We start from the raw sequence: 16,091 nt of genomic DNA, 5'->3' as shown, positions 1-16,091 counted from the left end.
ACTTTTACTTTGCATTTCTGGTTTACCTGTCACTTTCTCAAGTATTCCTACCACTCAAGCAAGTAGTTAATGTTTGAAGAAAAGTCATTGTCTTCCATGCAAACTACAGGCAACCGCAGAAATCTGCTAAAGCAATCGTAAGGATGTTTTTGGTGAAGCATACTCTTTGTGACCGATTTCCACTAGCTTCAGCCTCAACCTCCAGAAATGAGTTGCAGACCCGTCAGGAAAAAAACATTACTAACTGCTAGCCCACTGGTAGAAACACTTCAAAAAGTGTGATGTTTTTAAAGTAAAAGGTGTTTGCAGTCAAAGTCAGCGTGTTTCATGGAACCAGTTGCAGCAGATGGCTGCTCCTCTCTGAGCCTGTTTCTGCCAGAGATTTCTTCCTGTACAAAGGGAGCTTGTCTTTCCCACAGTTGTCAAGTGCTTGCTCATAGGGAATCATTTGACATTTTTCTCTGTATTAGTTTAGGGTCTTTACCAAAGTGCCTTGAGGCAACTGTTGTTATGAATTGGTACTATATAAACAGAACTGAATTAAATTGAAATTAAACTTTGGGCAACTATGGCAGTCACAAGGGGATTTTGCCAACTTGTCAGGAAATACACGTTGCTCCTTTGTTTGCATTGTTTACCACGTATTTATGGACTGGTGTTTAGATCTCTATAACCGTGGCCTTATTCATTTGACCTTAAACTGTCACATCTAGTGACAAGTTAGTGGTTGTGTGACTGCAAAACCTCAATAACAGTAGATAGGAATATCACAGCTCTGGAGACTGAGCTAAAAGAGAGACAATGTGACCTTGTTTAACTCTCAAAGAAAAAAGTTGCCATCCTTGCTTTAAAGCATGACATGGAGACATGTTAGCAAGGCACAAACTCTTCTGCAAAAGTAAGCAGTCTTTGTGCTAAACGCTTGAAAGTGAGTGTTCAAAGTCTTCACTACCCAAAGAGAGAGTCTGTTCTTAGCTCAACCTGCAGGGGGCTTAAAAAACTTATAAAGACAAGTATGGTGTTGAATGCTAAGAATGACGACTTTGAAACAAAACGTGTCTTCTTACTCTTAAATACATTTTAAGGTAAGGCAATATCACAGCTCCATCAAAGCTTCTTTTTAGCATAGTGCAAACCCTTGAGAATGTAGAGCAAATGCAGAATCATGCAGATGTAATGCTGCAGTGTTTGTAGATACTATGCAATGTACAGACTAGGGTGCTATCTAAATAAGATTTATGATGGTAACCAGTATTTGTGCTCCTGGAATCTGATCTAATCCCTGCTGGTTGTGATGCTACATTCAGCAGTTTCTCATTAACTGAACATATCTGGCAAATGACACATCAGCTAACATGTCCTCAGTTGGCCAGCAAGCTCTTTTTTAAAAAGTTCATGTCAGAAATGCTATAAATGCCAGTAGCCAGACTGCTTCCACACACACCTGGACCCAGTTAGTCTCTCTGCCTGCTGAATTTTGCTGAACTTTAATCAGCTGACCATGCATGCAGCAGCTTTAGAATCCATTTTAACCTGATATGCAGATACAGGTTTTTGAACATTTCAGCAAGTATATGTGTTGTAATGCCCTTTTGTGTTTATAACTGTGGTTCCTACAGTGGGGGTCAGGAAGGGGTCCCAAAATAAGCTTTGGATAGCTTTCCATGTTCTGAGTAACAAGTTGTGCTTTATCTTGAGATACTATATATATGTGTGTATACTAAGCAAGCAGTGGCTCAAGGTGTTAAGGCAGGTAGACAGACTTGCTGCTCTTTGGATTAAATATCTGTAGACTTCAGTGAGCCTCTATCATGGCTTCAATAACTTCTCAGTCAGTACTTTGTGTGTGCATGCTCTCTGCACGTGAGCCAATAAAAACTTGTTCTCCTGGCACATGAAAAGAGAGTCCGCCAAAGCTGGACAAACAGGGTCCAGACAGAGCCGAGCTGCCGAGGAGGCACAGACCCTCTGCTAACACCAACAGTAGCCTTCTTTGCTGATCATTTTCCTTTTCTGGCCTGGCCATGTTCTTATTGTTATTCTGTCTCTGTTTAAACTCTCTCACACTTTCTCCAGTCGCATCTCTACTCCCAGTCTCTGAAATGCCTTTCAGACACTCTGGGACGCTGCCAGTATAACTTGACTTTAGTATGACGTGAAGGTCAGTCGAAATTATTATTAAAACACTGATGTGCTGAGGTGTGGGCCCCAGCGATGTTGATAAAGTGTTCAAGTGATGGTCAACTTCAGCTGCATCTCTGGAAGTCATTTCACTGGATAAGTGGAACTTGAATGTCAGCGTATCCTTTGTTGATACACGTTATTTTATGTATTTAAAGGACATTAGTTGTCCATTGTGATATTTAAATGACAGCATCATTACTACACAGCGGACGAACACAGCCCCTCAACTAGTGACGCCTTGTTGACATATGGCACCCTATTAGTGACAAAATGTAAAGACTGGAAAGTCAATTACAACACAAATAATAGTGTTTAGTCATAGCTGCTTTAGGGTTAGTAGCAAAATCTTGTTCCAACTGCTTGCACAATAGGCAAGCAACAGTTACAATAGAGCGTTTATACTAGGCCTTGGGGGACACGAGTACTTAGGCTGGCTAACCATTTGACCTTGGCCTTCATTGTTTTCAATGATTTCAATGATTTCATTCAGTTCAGCCAATTCTGTTCTGATCGTATGGGTATATATAATAAAATACACCATTTTAGTATGAGAGAGGAGGGGGTAGAGATGTAGTGAATGACCTGGGGCAGATCCAAAAATCAATGGCCTATTAAATCCAGGGAACTACACTGGTACCCTCAGTTTTGGAATTTTAGTCTTGAGAGAAATTGTATGTACTAGTTCTGGTGACAAGTGACTACTTAAAGCACACTCCTTCACAACAGTACCCTATTTGTTGGGGTAGGAGTGTTGGATCCTTTTCACTTTAAGCTGGTGTGTCGTGGCACAAACACCAAAAAGCACCTTGTGAGTAAATGAGTTAGACCAGCAAAACAAAACAGCAAAAATTGATGCTCCAGGGTTAAGAATGTGAATGTACCACCAGCTGTGCAGATTTATTTAAAAATATCCAATTAACCTCTTACTTCAGTTCCTTTAATTATGTCTCAGGGTTAATTATCTGTGAATTGACTCTACTACAAGGAGTAGAAGCTCACAGCATGAAGAGGAGAAAAAAACCCAGCACATTATGGGATGAAGCTCTGCCTGCACCACCTAAAAGTGAAAGACTGACAAGTTAATCCAAGACTGCGAGTAAATTCAGGCACATCTCCATGCTCGGTAATAACAGGCTAGACCCAACAACGCCGAGGCGTCAGTGTCTCAGCCTGTGTGGCAGAAGAAGGCCAGGGTCAGTTTATTCTGCTCCTCAGAGGAATTCTGGGAATTGTTTGCACTGTCTGCTTCAGCTTCTGGCCTTTTATACAGCCTTTACTTCTGGCTGGCTCAGATTTGCTGTTTTTGGATGTGCACACAAACACACATCCATAAAATCATTTTTCTTCCCTGTCAAGAAATGTACGCATCAGTGTTTTATGTTGTACCTTGTAAAGAGTACAGTGGGTTTTGGTGTTATGGCTGCAGCCTGTTTGTGTTAATAGTTTCTGAGAAACACTGGATAGGAGTAAAGCTGGTGTGTGTTTGTTCCTCTATCGTGTCTGAGAGTGTGCTTTTAAACCAGTAATAGACAGAATCTGGGATCAATATTCAGTTTCTGATGTTGGCAAATGCAGCATCCTGGTCTGGTTGGCGAAGTGTCGAAGCGAGCCTGTTTTGAAGATATTAATCCAAATAATAAGCCAAGCACAGAAATAAAACAGGGCTTTGTGGCTTCATCGAACGCACAAGCAGGAAGGAATTCAACTTTTTGCAGTGGTCACATGGTTTTTCTGTTCAACATCACACTCCCTCGTTTGACAAACGTTCCTGAAAACACATTACAAGACCGATTCCTTTGACCATTTCACAACATGGGGCTGAAATACCTGTGGTTTGGCACTTTTCATAGTTCAAAGTGTGTAATGTAAGCTGCAAATTACCCAGGGAGGGGGGTGGCTGTAAATTCTCACTGACCTAACGCTACCTGACCTGCATGAATAGGTGGAAGAAAAGGAATCCGTCATTTACAGTCATATAAAAATTCATCCTTTAATTCATCTGGACGGCTTTGACGGCCTTGTTTCACAGAGCTGAGACAAGATTTTGACTCACTGTCTAGTTTTTTAGGCAATAGCTCAATTTCCAGTCAAATGAATGTCAGACAGCTTCCATTCCTGACTTTGGAATAACATGAACTTATTCACATTAGAAAATGAGTGCACGTCCACATTTTCTCAGCGTAAGATACAACAATGAATGCTTGTTTCACCCCTAAAATGAGCCAGTAAAAAAAATATCTGCAGTGGCTCGTGTTGGTTGTGCACAGTCTTGCTTGTGATATCAAGAATTGGCATTTGGATTATTAATTCATAGTTTATAAATGAAGTCACATTTCTACTTTGGAACTACCACCTGGAGAGTAAATTTGGCCTCCTCTTCCTCTGCCTGTCAGTTATTTTTTTAAGGTTTAGCCTAAATTCAAAACAGAGATACTAATATTACAGTCACGCTACGGAAAAAAGTGATTGGAGACCACAGCATGACCAAAATTATTATAACTGTGTGGGATGAACTTGCAATCCTGTTGCCTTTGAAATCCACCAGTTCCATAACTAATCACGGTGAGTTGCTTCAAAGTGACTTTGGTGCGCCAAAACAACAGTAAAATGGCAATCAGTGTGCTATAGGTTTGTGACTGAATGGGGTCAAGCTGGCAACGACATGCAATCTATTTCTGAGAATATATCAATTAACTATATAAACTGTAAATCTGTAGCTATCTACAAATTCTGAATCCAGACGGAAACTTCTAGATTTGTTCCTGTCCTAACAGCAACAAAATGGAGGGCCGCACCAATAACCTGAACTCAATTCTACTCATTTTTTAATTTGCTTAAATTTCAGAGACCGTGCACAAAATAGATTCATCCCATAAAGAATGGAAAGAGGCTTTGTACCAGATTTAGCTAGTCCTTAATGCTGATTTTTATCTCTTAATGAACTTTAACTGGGAAGAGTAAGTGTTACAATTAGGCACTAACTGTGACCCTTGGGCAAATCAACTGCCTACCCCTGGTTTACACAGCTCAGTGATTGGTCTGTTATTCTGATATTGGTAACAATTTTTGGTTTGATTAAAGTTGTAAAACGTTTAAACCCTGAAATTAACAAGTGGCACACCATGATTATAGTTAGCTAAAGTTAGCTAATTAGCACTAACCACTGATGTGATCATTTGAAATTTTAAGGGAAGAAAAAATGGTTTTGTGTTTACATTATTATTAGTTTGTGATAACAATATCTATAAGACATCAGACACACTGCAGCAAAGCTGCATTTTTAATACAATTTGCACACAAAATAGATCATTTATTCTTGGCTTAAATGCCATTTTATGTCCAGAGTATCATGCTAGGTGGTTAAATCATTTTGCAGATACTAAGGTAACTGACTAACTATACACACACATCATAGACGGTATAAAAAATGGACATCGCTTCCTTGAAGTCATCTTCCCATAGACTTCTATAGAACTGAAAATCTTCATGGAACCACAGCTATCACCACCTGGTGGCCTTAAGATAGAATTCAGATTTAAGACACTTATTCACTGGATCTAAAATAACAAAGCAAAATATTTAAAAAAGAGAAAGAGGAGGGGGGGGGAAAAAGCTAAAATACACAGAGGAATGCATTTTAGCTCTCCTTTTTTCAGGATATGACTACAGTGACTAAAGTTCTTCTGCTTAATTTTGGAAATACACCCTTGTCCAGAATATACTATATGAGCTGTAGAAGTACAAATATACTTAAGTGTGCATGCTGTTAATATTATTTTTAGCCATATTAAGGTCATTTGAATGTGGGAATACAACGATTTAACACTTGTACAGTGTTCAAAGCCAATATTTATTTGGTCCCCTGGACATGAATTCTTGATACAACCAGATTCCTGAATGCTGCACTACTACTCCTACCAAAGGAACTGCTGTTCGCTTCATTTTATAACTCATTTATGTTCTTTTTCATACCGTCTGGATCCATTTATAGCTCGACTGCAAAAGAAATACAGGTTCACAAATGAAAGAGTAACATCTTTGTATTGGAACTTACTGTATTTTGTTACAGTGAACTGAGTTTCTACAGAGAACTCATTGTCATGTTCAAGAAACCAGAGATAATCTGAGCTTTGTGACATGGTGTGTTATCCTGCTGGAAACACCCATCAGATGATGGTACACTGTCATGATAAAGGGATGGACATGGTCAGCAACAATACTCAAGTAGGCTGTGGTGTTTAAATGGTGCTCAGCTGGTATTAAGGGGACTATAGGCCAATAAACTATCCCCACACCATCACAACGCTATTCTGAACTGGTGAAATAAGGCAGTATGGATCCATGCTTTCATGTTTTTGACACCAAATTCTGACCTTATCAGTGATGCTCTTCTGGATATCTTGGTTGTAACAAGTGATTATTTGAATCATGGTTGCCTTCAGATCAGCTCAAAGCAGTCTGGTCTTTGTCCTCTGACCTTTGGCATCAACATCACAGAGAACTGCAATTCACAGGATATTTTCTCTTTTTTGGACCATTCTCTGTAAACCCAAGAGATGATTGTGGGGTAAAATCCCAGTATATCAGCAGTTTCTGAAATAATCAGACCAGCATGTCTGGCACCAACAACCATGCCACAGCCCTAATATTTATGGCAGTTCAACAGTTCTGTGACACTTTGAGCTTAAAGGGCAAACTCAAAACTTTGGCACAAACAGAATGGGATCTGCCTTTGACCAGACACAGAATTAGATGAACAGACAATGACTCAGCAGCGAGAAAGCAGAAAGCTCCAATTTTTTTTCTTTTTCTTCTGGATCACCTAAAACTCTTTAATGTACTTCCCACCATTAAACTCCAGGGGTTTCCAGTCTTCTTGGCCCTTGTTCCAAGGACAACAGAGGAATGAAGTGAAAACCAAAGCTTATGGCAAATAAATAAAACATTTGATAGGAAGCCTCTCCTAAAGACCTGGTTTATTCTCATACATGTGTAGTAATCGTGATATGAAGCAATTATATTGAAAGCTGATAAAGTGAGCGAGATGATGAAGTGGATAAAGTGGAGAACACTGTATGCGGGTCTATAAGCCATGGAAACTCTAGCAGTTTTCATATCAGAGTACATATTTAATATAGTGCCTCATTTATTTCCAAATATAAAAAACAGAGTTAAACACACAGCTAGGTCCATATTTGGATATTGATATAGTTCTTGTAATTTAGCCTTTTTACAGCACCACCGCAGACTTTAAATCAAACTGTCAACATGTAACTGAAGTGCAGACTTTCAACTTTAATTCAAAGAGTTTGGCAAAAGTGTTCATATCATCTGTTCATGATTCTTTTATATTTCTGAATTGTTGCACACATTTTCAGATACTAATAACTGGAAAAACTAGTTACTGTTAAACGTAACTATTGTTTTGCATTTAGTAATGAAGAACCTGCTCTATTGGGTTGACTTATGTGGCCACTGAAGAATAACCTCTGTTATTTGCTTTGAGAAACTCTTTTCCAGTATCCTTTGTGTCATCATTCATTTGCACCATGAAGGAACGTCTGATTAGTTTTTCAACATCTGGGTGAACCTGCTACTTCTAACAGTGGTCACATCATCAATAAACATGAGTGCCTCTGTTCCCCTGGCAGCTATACATGACCATGCATAACACTGTCTCCAGCATGTTTGACAGATCGTGTGGTATCCTTTGGATCCTGATCTGTTTCTTTTCTTCTCCATATTTTCCCCATCATTCTAGTTTCGTAGGTCCAAAGATTTTTTTCCAGAACCGTGCAGGCTGTTTTAGATGTTTTCAGGAAAAGTCCAATCTCTCCTTCTTGTTCTTGAATATAAATCAGTGCTTTTCACCTTGTTGTAAACTCTGTTTATATTCTTGAAGACATCTCATGATTGCATACTTGCATCTGTCATGATTACATGACAGTGATATACCCACCACCTTGGGAGTGTTCTTGACTTGGTTAGATGTTGTGGCATTGTTTTTCTTAAAAATGGAAATAATTCTGTCATCATGCGCTTTCGTTATCTTCTTCCATGTTTCAGGCCTTTTGGTGCTGGTGGGCTATCCAGTGCAATCAACACACCTACAGTTTTTGCTATTTGTAACGGCTTGTCAGACAACTGTCCAATAACTTTTAACGCTCTGAAAATGGGAGACTATGTATGAAAATGACTGTAATTCTTAATACTTTAGTTAAACTCCTTGAATTAAAACTGAAACTCTGCACTTCAGTCCACTCTTGACTTTTTTTTTTATTTTACAGTGGTAGTGTGCACAGTTATATAATTGTTTGAATACTTCTATGAACCTAACTGTAAGCACTCATTACATTAGATATACCCATTACATATATAGACTATTTAAGTCATCATTGTTGTAATATCATCATTTGCAGTAAACACACTAGCAACAAATGGATGAAATTATTTTAGAACACCTTAAGGATGCATAAATCTAATACTGACATGTTTTCTGATATTTTTAATGTAGTCCAATCACTGGCTGGTAGTTATCTTCAGGTGTTTGTAAGTGCAATACAGGCCTCAGACCTCAGCCAGGCCTCATGTAGGAGTTGACTAACAGACTGCAGAAATTCAGAAAAAGTAAACAGTTATAGATTATAGTCACCATTTTTCATAAATGTAATTACGCCAATACTGTTAATGGTAACATTATACTCCTGAGCAGGAAAGCTGTTCACAGTAGCTCTATTGATAGATTTTTTCAGCTTGTGAAAACAGTCATTTAATGTCTTGTGTGGCTCTGGAGGAGTTTTTTTTTCCATGTCTGAGAAAATAACCATGATGATGTCATCTGGGTTATCTCAGCTTTACATTTTTAGCTGAAAATTTTTACTGAGCAGGAGGGTCAAATCCCTCTATCATAACTTATGAGGTGGAGGGTGGAGAGATTTCCTTGTAAAAATCATTCACTGCAACAGTATTACAGTATGTATGTCTAAAAATCTGGGGTTTAGTCACCTTAAAGAAGCATTAGATAGTGTTTTTGCTCTAACTTTTTATTATGAAATCTATTGTGTGTGTGTAATCTTAGTATATTCATAGAAAAATAACAACATCCATGTGTAAATTGGTTACCTATTAATCTTTTTATCATTGCTGCCTCCAGCCGCCACCTGGCAGGTAAATTCTACACTGGATCACATTTGATTTATGACTAAAAGGAAGTAAGAATTAGACAGCAATTAGCAATTAGTGGCTACCTCTAACCAAGGCTAACACAGGCTAACCGCCATCACACACAAGTTGAGTACATTCCAGTATTAAAGTTGGAAAAGCATGGAAAAATAGGATTTGTTTTGCCACTTAGCCAAATCGTGCCATTCATACATCGCAAGCACTGTGTCGCAATGTATGTTTTTTATGGCACAACACTTGTGTCTTTGCAACAGTGCTTTCCATACAATTTAGAATTACTATAGGGCAAAAGATCATTATTATTATTATTTATTACTTCATGTGTTAGAAGGACTACAAAGGCATGGCAGCATCGAGACTTAGCATCTGATCCTAAAATAGGTGGCTATTTTTATACACTAATATACTCTTGGTATTAATAAATGCACTGCAGTCCACCTTGTTGTTTAGGTCTCTGCAGGGAAAGCGAAAGGCTGGGAAAAGGTTCACTCCATTGAGGAATGTTAAACTGCAGTAGTTAGGCTATAGATTAGATATACTAGATTATCAGATTGTCCTCATGCCCCACTAAAGTAATTCCTCCCAGCTGTTTTATTGTCTGCTTGGTGACGTGTTGATCATCCTTTTAACCAACACCAATGCACTAAAGCAGGAAACCACTATTCTGAGGCTAACCAGTTTACCAACGTGGTGGGTTTCTTCACTCGCAATAACGATAATTAGGAGGCTCTGCTTACTGGGTCATTTAAGGAGAAGGCTGAATGCAGCCAGAAGAGTATGTTGTATTAAGGTCACCACCACAGAGCTGGCTAATTACTCGTGGTTTTATACTGGCTTGATTGAAAGCAAAACAATTCTTTGTCATTCAGGGATATCTAGGAAATCAGTACCTATGTAGGTCTCAGGAGAATGAGTGCACCAGTGCATTATAACAACACATCTGGAATCATTTTACATCTCAATCAGTGTCTAGCAGCACACCAGTACATAAATGTGTCCTGAACTAAAGTCTGGTAAAAAATAATGAATAGGTCTGCTGAACCTAGACGATTGCATCACACTTCAAACAGGAAGAGATCTACACGTCGGCTTCAGGTCCCACTGTTGTCCATTCACATTCAACACGCTGATGTATTAACACTACACTAACAGACAAAGCAAGAAAGGGTGCTTAAAGCACTAAATGGAGGCTTTTTTATCCGCTCCATACAACCCCTCTTGTTTCTTTCCTCGCCATACAGACTTAACGACCACAGCAAATGTTGGTAAAGGCGGTTAGCAGCTAACGATCTTTTTCCTGTGCTATCACGTGGAACTGGCATGCTTTGGGTTGCTGGGTAATTGGTCTGACTTCACTAAAAGAAAACATGCTGTGACAAAATGAATTAACTGTATACGAATGCTTCTCCAACCCAAAAAATAGCTCAACCAGTATTGTTTTTTCACAGGCCGTGCCACATGGCATGCTACAGTAAATGATTTGAGCGGCATACAATGCTAATTACAATATTTTACCTCTTTAGCCATTTACATTTTTTGAAAACATAGTTCTGGTATTTGTGAGGGCTCCTTTTTTCTAACTGTTTTACTTCAGAAAAATAACTTTACTTCAATTTCAGTTTTCAACTGGAAAAATTGTTTTTTTCTTGCATTGTTCTGAGAAGGTCAAGTCTAATGACTAAGTTTTACTTTGACAGTTAATTGAACAACGTACATATTTGCTACTAAATTCAACTACAAACACACTCCTCAAAGTGGGGAGATTAAATGATTTCTTGACAAATCTGTACTAGATCTTCTGCCTTTCACACCATCTCTTAGTTTTAATGAAGGGATAAAGTCAGGAATGTCTTCTCCAGGCTTTTGTAGATTCCTTTCCTTGCTCTGCTCATAGCCTCATTGCCAAACTCTCAAACTGTCCTCCAAAGATGGAGAAAAACATTTGAGTTACAGCCCCAACTCAAAGCAGGCTCTGAGACGACGGGATTAACAGCCAGACAGAAAAATTCAGAGGTGGTCATGAGAGAGCAAATAGCTCGTCACCACATTAAGTAACTGGTTCCAGCAGGAATCAGTGGGTTTGCTTGTTTCACTGTGAGGAAGTACTTCAGGCAGCGTTGACTGATCTATAACCTATACTATGTACATCATACCTCTGTTGTGACTGGGAACGTATACACAGTACCGCTTCATCACATTAGTACCTTTAGCCTACTTATCCCACAGCTGTAACTGGCACTTAGATTGCATTGTTTCATGTAATGACATCATATAACTAAAATCTTTTATCAGCCTCAATCTTAAAAGTGCAGTCTACAAGTACAGAAAGCCGACCTGCTATATACTCAGAGCTAGTGGTACATTATATACGTCTACCTAAACATTTCTTCTTTTGAGTTTCTCAGATGTATCCGAGACTGCCTCATAGTTTGACCTTTTTCTGCCTTTGACATTTTGGCAAACATAGGGCAAACAAAAAGTGAATGTTAGGAATAATTTTTGCTTTTGAAGAGTAGCAAACAGGACAACTTCCTTATGTGGAGGCTGGATAGTTGCGAATTGTCAGCTCTTGCGCTTAAATTGCAACCAGTGTTGCGTCGCCACAACTGGGGAGTCAGGGCTACTCAACAGTATGTTGAGTATTACAGACTTGTACGATATGACTTTCTTTATCTTCTTCATTCAGTCGAACCCTTTGAATGTCACTAAAGTAGATCAATCTTAGCATATCTCTAGTATCCTCTTCTGTTACACCAACCTTCTGCATTTCCTCCTTCGTTTTAATCTATGAACTTCCTCTGAGGTCTTCCTCTTGTCCTAATGCCTGGCAGCTTCATCTTCAACTTCCTTTGTCCAACATATCCACTATATCTTCTCCACCAGGCCTCTTCTGCACTTGCCTCTCTTACTTTGTCTTCAAGCTGCTCAACCTGAGCTGTCCCTCTGATGTACTCATTTCAACTCTTGTCCATCCTTGTCCATCCTTGTCACTCCCAGTGAAAATGTTTGTGGCTGGGTATATTGGCAAGAGGCAAACTATAAACGTAGAAATGTAGTATGCATCTTTTTTAAAATCAAAGCAGAAAATTCAGAAATAGTTGAGGATCAGGTGTGTCTGATTAGGTGTGATCAGCTGGTATTTCTCTATTACAGTTGTTAATGTTTTGTAATTTATAAGTGCTTTTTATTCTAATTAATTTTGAATTTTTGTCTTCAATTTAGTTTCACTGAGTTTCCAGAGTGGTTTTGCTCTTATCTGTTTAGTTTTAATTTGGTGCTAAGATATCACCCAGTGTTAGCAAGTCTGGTTAGCAAGCTCTTTTCATAAAATGTAAGGATGCAGTACAGAGAAACTTAAACATTAGTCAACTACTAGAATTTTTCTCACCAAAACTGAAGGGCAGACTTCTGGGATGGTATGTAACCACACAGCAAGCCATCATATTAGTCAGATAATCCACAAAAAATGCACATGCACTGAAGTTTAATAACTTCAAGTAGTAGATGAGACCTGATGGCACTAATTAAGGGACTTTTCAGTCAACGTCACCACTCCCCTAACTCCAGATTGATGAGTAATAAAAAAAAAAAAAGTTCAGTTCTTATAGAGGGATAGGCACAACACTGGGCAGCATGGACACCCAACATTGTTAAAATGACAATTCGGTGACACAGGATTTTCAAGAATTTTCTCAGACGAGTTTGAATATTGTTGAACTTGACCTCAAAGTCAAATTGTTGGTCAAATTTTCTGAAAATTTTGCAAATATGATAAGAAGGAAGTCAATTAAGATTTCCACATTTATACAATTTGCATCTAATAAGGAGCAGGAGGGCTAGCAAAGACAGCACTATTTTTGTACCAGGCTGTAAACATGCTTTTTAATGTTGGGAGTCAATGGGACTGACTTTTAAGTGGCGACTCGAGGAACTGCAGTTTTTATCTCTTCTACATTTCCTTCATTTTCCAGCTCTTGAGATGGTTCCTTCACCTCAAACAAACACAACGACAAGATGAAGTATTAACAAACTGTAAAGATAACAATAAGTATATTACTCTTGTTTGGAACAGCGGTTAGACCCCGAGCCACTGGTGGAGGTGTTGGTGGTTCAGTCATATTCAGGCATAGCACCAGACAATCATGCCTGGTCAGCACTTTTATTTTCTACATGTCATGTGTGGTACAGAGTTATGTCATATACCCTCAAAAAATATCATTGTCATTATTTGCAAAAGTAAAATCGTTGCTCTCTAACAACAGGAAAAAAATCAAAAACTTAATTTTTATTCTTATATTTTTTTCGTTTCTTACATGATGTCAGATAAGAAAAGGTTAGACTTATTTTACACAGCCCAAATATATTTTGAGCTTCATTCATGTCCAGCCTGTATTCAGGTGGGCTATAATGAAACAAAAGCACCAACATTTTCTGTTTTCTCATGAATTCCTTCTTCCTTTTTTCAATAATAACACTGCTGAATGCCGTACACGTTATTTTGTCAGTCTTACCAGCTTAGCCCCTAGCATTTTTTCAGTGCCCATCAGTCTCACCCACAAAGACCAAGCTGGCATCTTTTCAAAAGGCGAGTTACAATTACTTGGCCACAAAATCCACTCTGTGGAGTGCTGTTACTACATTCATTTTGCCTTCAAGTGATCACAACAGAGAGAGAGTCCAAAAAAAAAGCTGATTCTCGTGACTGGTTGACCCCCCCCTTACTTCATTTCAGTCTTGTTAGTTTTGGAGCACATCATATATCAAGCTTTTGCCAAATGGTAGGCAAAATACATGCCAGCCAGTAAATTATACTGATGGTGACTGGATAAATCACATTTCAGTCAATCATATGGAACCACTTTTATAGCTCCTTCAGCATCTTTTCAGGGAAACAGAGGGATTGTTTGACACGGATATGCTTCGGGTTTTGAAAGTCATGTCCACTGGAAAGCATTAATCCTATTTCCCAAGTTTTCAGAGAAACAAGGAGAATGAAGCAGATACAAAACACAGCTCCACTTGTTAGTATTATACATGACTAGGAGCTGACTAACCCAGATGAAAGGAATTTAACCGAGGAACAGAAAAACAGCAAGTAATAAGAAACTTCGTCGGGGTTGTCTGAGCTTTTCATGTTGCTGCAGCAACTTGGCCTCGGGATCTAAGTGGCAGACTAATGAACAGGAATTCTGCATGCAGACAGGTATGAGGTCAGTATTTCCATGCAGCTGACTGCTCCTTGTTCTCTGGTGTGCTGGGAAAACCAATTTCTGCTGTTTGGTCTTCGAGTGGGCTTCACAAGACGAATTGTGAAAAATGAAGATTACGTTTATCTATCAAGATTTCATTTTCAAAAAATACAAATTTTTTTCATAAATATGGCTGTGACTTCATTTTTCTGTCCACATTAATTAGTAGTAAACAGTAAGTGAAGTCATGGCTACTTGTAAATTGCTGTAATGAGCACAAATTATTGCTGTGAGACTGAGACGCAAAAAAGCTGACAGAGGGGGGAACCAAAATGTTTTCTTTAAAAGCAACCCCTGCATAAGAAAACGTTAAAGAACTAAAATAGTAACACAAACAAAAGCTCAAAGAATAATCCTCAGATTTGAAACAGCTGTTCAGAAGGTCCATGATCACCCCTTGCCGTCTCTGTTTGGTGGGCTTTGGACTAAAGCTAAACACTGTCAACTTTTCAATGTAAAAGCTGTGGAGAGGAGCTGCATGGGCGCCCGAAGCAGGTCTGCACAGTGTTAGTTTAGCTCAACTTAGCTTGGCTCCTATTAGAACAAAAACTATGGTTAAATGTATTGGCACTTTTGTCAGCGAATAAAAATGAGATGAAAATGTTCTGGAGAGATGAGATCCAATCAGAACTGATTAAACTGTGTAGAAAGGCAGTTTGAGTTCGGAAGTGATCCAATCATAACTCATCTCCTTGTGCAAAAAATATAGCATGTGATATTTAGTTGACTAAAACTAGAAAAAGTTATAGATCTCTAAATTATGACAAAAACTAAATGACGTTTCAGTCAAAAGACCATTACTAAAATTAAAACAAAAACTAATGTCAACATTAACTGTGCTTGCAAGCTATCCTTGTGACTGTTTTGGTTGCTTGCAGATTTTTTTGGTTGCCTGTAGTTTGCATGGAACATGGAGAATTGTCTGCAAACACTGGCCAACTACTCTCATAGTGGTAGGAAAAAAAAAAGTTTAAAAAGTGTGACACCAACCGCTGCACCTTTTGAAACACATGTGAAGGGTCTACGTTGCACATTGTGTTGCAATTTTTCAAGTTTTCCTACCACTGAGCAAGTAGTTAGCAAGTGTTTGCAGATGGGGCAGAGTCATTCATGCAAATACAGGCGACCACAGAAATCTGCTAGCAACCTTTTTTCCCTTGCAACCCGTGGTTGTACCACATCCAGTATGGTTGACCATTCTCAGGCAATGTGAGCATGATGTCACATGGGAAATCTCTCACATACGATAGCCTCCATCTTGCTACTTGTCTCATATGTACCAGTGCATAAATGATATGTTAAAAATAAAGACTTAAAAAAGACAATTTTACTGTCACGCTAACTCACACTTTAATACCTTTGTAGTGTATAAACCTGCATCTCTGATTGAGAAAAAGATTAGAGGAAAATATTAGAACATTATTTACATTTTTAAGAAAAGACACTGTCTGTACGTAAATTTGCAACGTCAATGAC

Source organism: Oreochromis aureus, linkage group 23 (assembly GCF_013358895.1).
Source record: "Oreochromis aureus strain Israel breed Guangdong linkage group 23, ZZ_aureus, whole genome shotgun sequence".
Lineage (NCBI taxonomy): Eukaryota > Metazoa > Chordata > Actinopteri > Cichliformes > Cichlidae > Oreochromis > Oreochromis aureus.
The sequence above is the reverse complement of the archived record's forward strand: the minus strand, read 5'-3'. Positions refer to the sequence as shown.